Source organism: Phocoena phocoena, chromosome 3 (genome assembly GCF_963924675.1).
Source record: "Phocoena phocoena chromosome 3, mPhoPho1.1, whole genome shotgun sequence".
Lineage (NCBI taxonomy): Eukaryota > Metazoa > Chordata > Mammalia > Artiodactyla > Phocoenidae > Phocoena > Phocoena phocoena.
The window spans coordinates 88,354,726-88,361,302 of record NC_089221.1 but is presented as its reverse complement, the minus strand read 5'-3'; the positions used below and the strand labels follow the sequence as shown (position 1 = coordinate 88,361,302).

The window sequence follows — 6,577 nt, the reverse complement described above, 5'->3', positions numbered from 1 at the left end:
GATGACTCCTCTCCCCAAGCACACACCTCCTCCTGCTGCTTCTTCCTCTTCCTCTCCATAGGCATTTCCTCCAGTAAATCTCTTGCACATCCAATTCTTTTATTGCATTTGTTCCTCCCAGGCCAAACTGACACAAGCATCTACTGGACAGGTGAGTGCCGCACACATCTGAACCCATCATTGCCCCAAGAGTAAGTGCCTGTCTCCTGAGAGTGAGTGTATCCTGGGGGCCCTATTTGCCTCTCTGGTCCTAGCCTGGTGACAAAGTAAATATTTTAGGCTTTGCAAGCTATACAGTCTGTGTCTTAACTACTCAACTCTGCCACAGAGCAAAAGCAGCCACAGACAATATATAAACAAGTGGGCATGACCATGTTCCAATAAGACTTTATTGACAAAAAACAGGCAGCATCCCAATTGCTGACTCCGGATACAGAGGATTGATTTGAGGTAAAGAGAAAGTAAAGAGTCAGCTAAAACAGAGAAATAATGATGGGCTGACAATAGTAGAGAAAATGAAATGAAGGGGAAAGTTTTCACTCTCTTCATATTATAAAGTTAATACATGTTAATATTTAAAAAGTAAAATTTACAGAAAAATGCAAGGAAAAAAATAAGCCAGAAAACCATGGCCATTTTTTTCCTGTGTATTTCCTTTCATTAATTTTCTACTATTTTTCTGGTAATTTTCAATAACATCCAGTAATATTGCCAAATTCTCTATAGTTGTATATTATTTTTATTCAATATTATTATATCATTAGCATGTCCCAATACCATTAAAAAATATTTTAAAGGGGCTTCCCTGGTGGCGCAGTGGGTGAGAGTCCGCCTGCCGATGCAGGGGACACGGGTTCGTGCCCCAGTCCGGGAGGATCCCACGTGCCGCGGAGCGGCTAGGCCCGTGAGCCATGGCCGCTGAGCCTGCGCGTCCGGAGCCTGTGCTCCGCAGTGGGAGAGGCCATAACAGTGAGAGGCCCGCGTACCGCAAAAAAAAAAAAAAAAATATATATATATATATATATATATATTTTTTTTTTTAAAGAATTATTTCTGATGGCTGTACAATATTCTACTGTATATTCTGTAATTTATTTCTTTATTCTTTAATTGATTTAAGATTGATTTCAGTATCTTAATGGAAAGGGAATTGGGATATTAACTTGATACAACCTGTTTTCATTTTAAAAACTTATATTTTTGAATGATTTCATGGTTTCCAATATTTGAGAAAAGTTTGAGAATTCATGGCATTTTTAGAAAGTCACAGTACAGACCAGCATTTCAAAAACCCTGAGAATTCTGTAGTAAAGAGGTGAAAACGCCTTCCCTTGTTTTAACCCAGAAGTTCCCAAATACACTGGCTCATTAAATCTTACCTCCCTTTATTTTGGCTGAAGAACTGCAGTATCCTGCAGGACTCTGATATTTCAAGAAACACACTTTGGAAAAACCTGCTACACGGTTTTTCCAGCGCAAAATGAAACTAGAAGGAAAACGCTATCAGCAGAATGCAGTTCTGTTAAAAGTACAAATGACCTGGTGGCTTTAATAGGTAAACCTTCCAGAATATAATCAATGAATGTGAATATAATACACTAATTTTGTTTTTATTATTTCTAAAGAACTTTTTTATTGAAATTAGGGAGGGGATTAAAACTATGTCAAATGGAGGTTATAGATAGCTACTGAACTGAGGCAAGAAGTGAATGTATTAATCCTGCTACAATCAGAGTCTCAAAGTAAATGAAAGAGAACTCATCAGTTTAAGAGTTATAGATTTCTTTAGTTAGAAAGGAATGATAAATGATGAGAATCAGTGGGATAATTTCAGCATGGAACATAACAGCTGAATATTATTTATATTTTATTATATATCAAGGGTATTGCAGTGTTAAAATTTCATCTCAATATATAAATCTAAAGACATATTAATCTGCACCTGTATTTCTGAAATAGTGAAATCCTCAGATGAAATTGGCACTCTGCTCATTTGTCAGTTCATTGATACTCTTGTCATTTTGTGGAAACAGAGAAAAGGAAAGAACATTTTCTATTTTCCAAGGAGTTCTGCTTCAGTTTTTTCATGAACTTACATTAGCAAGAACCAGTTGAATATTCTTTTGTTGGGTGTAGTGAGTTCAGCAGCCATCTGTGAAAGGAAATTACTATTTTATAGCCAATGACAAAAATTAAGTTTGCCTTCTAAACACAGAGAGGCCGCAAAACACCTTCAGAGCCCTTACAAGAGGGCAAGCTCCAGACTATATCCTATTTTTAAAACTTTTCAGACTGTCATATTAGAAGGGCGAGTAGGGTTTTATAAAGAGTCTGAGTTAAATGTCATAAGTTTTACAAATGGCACCAAAAAGCTCATATAATACCTTAATTTCTTAAACTAGTCACCTTTACCGTAAAAAACTCAAAAGGAAACAAACAAAATTAGAGAATTACTTAGTCTTAACTCATATAGACGTTGTTCTTGCCCTGTATTATTAGACAGGAAACGATGAACGAGAAAACCATGTGCATATTTTACAAATAATATGCATTCATGTGTATACACATGCATGCAAGTACACATTTGGCTGATACCACAGCAAAATGTTTATACAAAAGATTTTTCCCAGCAATGCTCTCTTATTATAGTGTCACAGTAGTAAACGCTCTGACATGATCTCAACTAAGTCTAGGATACCCAGTAATAGTTAAATCCACTGTCATATGCATTCCTTCTACTAAGCTTACTAACTCATCATCTAATCTCTTGCAACACTGAAATTCTGAGCCCATTTATATTTTACTAGTGGTAAGTAGGCCTAGACAGCAACATATTTGTATTTATGACTTCAGTTTACCAATCTTATTCAAGATTGTGTTTACCAAATATTTCTTTTCTACGCAAAGTGCATGTAGTTCTCATTCCTTCATCTGGACCAGACCAGCATTTGTAAAAATCATTAGGGCTGTGGGAGGGACTTTTGAGTTTATTATAGAAAGAGGAATTACAGATTTTCTAAATATTATTTTAAGGAAAAAAAAAACATTTAGATTGAAAATTTACCATGGTTTCTTTTGTTCTGTTTCTTCCATTGTTCCTCCTTTACTCACACACCAGCTGGTAATATTTGTGCATGGGGCATTGGGTCCCTGTCTTAAAAGTACATGTCATTAATCTCCTCCTCTTCCCCCCTCAGGATTGAGGCGTTCTTTCAACATCATATACTTGGCTTATCTGGGGCTGGTCCTACAATCTCCTGGAGTAAAGTTTACTTTTACATGAGCTATAAATTCATGACTTTTCATAATGGAACAGATTCCAAATATATAAAATTAATGGGATATTGGGATTGGTTTTCTAAATTCAAATTACATTGATGTAGACTCCTGGTATGACCAGAGCAGTACAGGTCAGCATGGTCTCCCCTTTGCTCTGTACAAAAGCAAAAGAAAATAAAGAAATTTCTGTAAACATCATTTTCAGAGAGAAGATAGGAGACAGATATAATCAACAAATTCTAAAATACATATAAGGGGCATAAAACTTCTAGAAAAAACATAGAATATGACACCAGGGCCAGGAAAGATTTCTTAGCACATAGATAGCACTTAATATAAAAGAAGCAAATAATGAATTTTACTTCTTCAGAGCTGAAACTTCTGCTCATTGAAAGATACTGTTAAACAAGTAAAGAGGCACTCCACACATACGGAGAAAATATTTGCCTTATATATATATCTGGCAAAGTGCTTGTATTCAGAATATGTAAAAACATCTATAATTCAATAAAAGGGGGCATACCCAGAGTTAGCTAAATTACAGGGCCAAAGGGCACAGTTCTCCATAAGACCACCCTCACTTCTGAGAAGAGGGGTTCTCAAAACCACCTTCAGTTTCAATAATTCTCTGGAAGTACTCACAGAACTCACTGAAAGCTATTTATATTCATGGTTACAGTTTATTAGAGAGAAAAAAACTTTTCAGAAAATCAGTCAAAGGAAGAGACTACTAAGGCATAGTTGGGGTTGGTTCCAAATGTGAAGCTTCTGTTGTCCCCAGGACGCATTACCCTCCCAGCATTGATGTGTAACAGTACACATAGAGTATTGCCAACTTGGGAAGCTCATCTAAACTCTGAGGAGCGTTGAGCTGAGGATGCTTGGTTATGAGAAAAGACATATTAAGTAACTTGTCAAATTCTTACTCTCAGAGGGCATAAATGGTACAAATCCTGCCTAGTGAATTATCATTTCCCAAGGTGCTAACAGTGGTATGCTGGAGCTAGCTCATACCAGCTTCCAAGAGCCAGTAGTTAAAAAGGCAGGAATTTTGCAAGCCAGATTTTAAATCACTGGTAGCCTTAAATGAAATTGGTAAATACTACTAATCAGGACACTACTAGTACTAATTAGTAATTAATTAGTCCTAATCCCCTCTCTCCCTATGCTGGTTTAGCAGCATACTGGTATGAAGTTTCCTTTTTTTGTTTCTTTTTTTTGTCTAGTCATGTCCTTTTTCATTGTTTTGGAGGTACCCACAATTTAGCATGGTATTTGCAACAGTTTTGAAAGTGTGGTAGCTGAGGAAATTTTTGCAATATAAAATAATTAATGTTGCTATTAAATTTGTATATATGTAGGTATCTTACACTGTAAATGAACACTGAACGTTAAAATTGTGTATATTTTTGTAAAAATAATACAACTTTTTAAAAGTACATTAAAAAGTCAACTTTACTTTTGAAAGTTTATGAAAAATTCATATAGTCAGTAATTGTAGTTTATATTTTGCCTTTTAATTTTAATATGTAATTTTAATATTGTAGAAGAAAAATAACATTCTTGAAAAATATATGAAAACTATTGGATTGGCCAAAAAGTTTGTTCGGTTTTTTCCGTAAGCTGGCTCTAGTAGTGCTTAGTTGTCTTTAATTTCATTCGAAACAATTTTGTTAGATTGTATTGTGACAGCTGTCATATCAGCTTGCATTAAAAAAAAAACATCAAAATCGGTGAATTTTTGGTAGCCATTTTAATATTAAGATGGAGGAAAAAAGCAACGTTTTCGGTATATTATGCTCTATCATTTCAAGAAAGGTAAAAATGCAGCTGAAACGCAAAAAAAGATTTGATTTGTGCAGTGTATGAAGAAGGTGCTGTGACTGATCGAACTTGTCAAAAGTGGTTTTTGAAGTTTCATGATGGAGATTTGTCACTGGACTATGCTCCATGGTCAGGTAGACCAGTGGAAGTTGATAACGATCCAATTGAGACATTAATTGAGAACAATCATATACCACGTGGGAGACAGCCAACATACGCAAAATATCCAAATCAGGTGTTGAAAATCATTTGCACCAGCTTGGTTATGTTAATTGCTTTGATGTTTGGGTTCCACATAAGTGAAGCTAAACCTTCTTGACCATGACCATATTTCCATGTGCGATTCTCTACAGAAACGTAACGAAAATGTTCTGTTTTCAAAACAAATTATGACGGGTGATGAAAAGTGGATACTGTACAACAAGGTGGAATGGAAGAGACCGTGGGGCAAGCAAAATGAACCACTACCAACCACACCAAAGGACGGTCTTCATCCAAAGAAGGTGATGTTGTGTATATGGTGGGATCGGAAGGGAGTCTTCTATTATAAGCTCCTTCTGGAAAGCCAAATGATAAATTCCAACAGGTACTGCTCCCAGTTAGACCAACTGAAAGCAGCACTCAACAAAAAGGGTCCAGAATTAGTCAACAGAAAATGCATAATCTTCCATCAGGATAACGCAAGACCGCATGTTTCTTTGATGACCAGACAAAAACTGTTACAGCTTGGCTGGGAAGTTCTGATTCATCTGCCATATTCACTAGACATTGCACCTTCGGATTTCCATTTGTTTCGGTCTTTACAAAATTCTCTTAATGGAAAAAATTTCAATTCCCTGGAAGACTGTAAAAGGCACCTGGAGCAGTTCTTTGCTCAAAAAGATAAAAAGTTTTGGGAAGATGGAATTATGAAGTTGCCTGAAAAATGGCAGAAGGTAGTGGAACAAAACAGTGAATACATTGTTCAATAATGTCCTTGGTGAAAATGAAAAATGTTTCTTATTTTTACTTAAAAACTGAAGGCACTTTTTGGCCAACCCAATAATAATTTTTATGTTTGATTTAAGTGGGGTTTTTTTTGGCTTTTTTTGCAATGTCCAGCTACAAACCATTCTTAGCACCCACTGTTCTGAGCACTAAAGCATAGAAATAGCTGCTTCCTCTCTGCCCCAACGTCACAGGTACAGCAGGGCAGCCACAACCGTGATGCCAGCGGGTCCAGCATCTGCAGGGCAGAGTCCCCTCCTTCCCACCCAGTGATTTAAGTTTTTGATAAAAAATGTATTTGAATTTCATATATTTGATTACTAGTACCTTTCACATTTAACACATGATGATTTTTGGCAGTAGAACAAAAATGTATGAAAAAATTCTTAATCATTACAATATAATTTTGTTCATGGTTGCCAGGTGTTGGAGGAGTGACAAACGGTGAGTTAGTACTTAGGGGGTGGGGTTTCTGTTTGGGGTCCTG

At 36.2% G+C, this 6,577-nt stretch overlaps 1 non-coding gene across 1 annotated transcript; it reads right to left on the bottom strand.

Moving 5' to 3' along the window:
- Positions 1 to 6,194: 6,194 nt before the first annotated feature.
- On the bottom strand, positions 6,195 to 6,329 carry LOC136121775 (small nucleolar RNA SNORA43). The gene has a single exon (XR_010655786.1). It is a non-coding gene; the product is annotated as a small nucleolar RNA SNORA43 (small nucleolar RNA).
- Between the last annotated feature and the right edge of the window lie 248 nt (positions 6,330 to 6,577).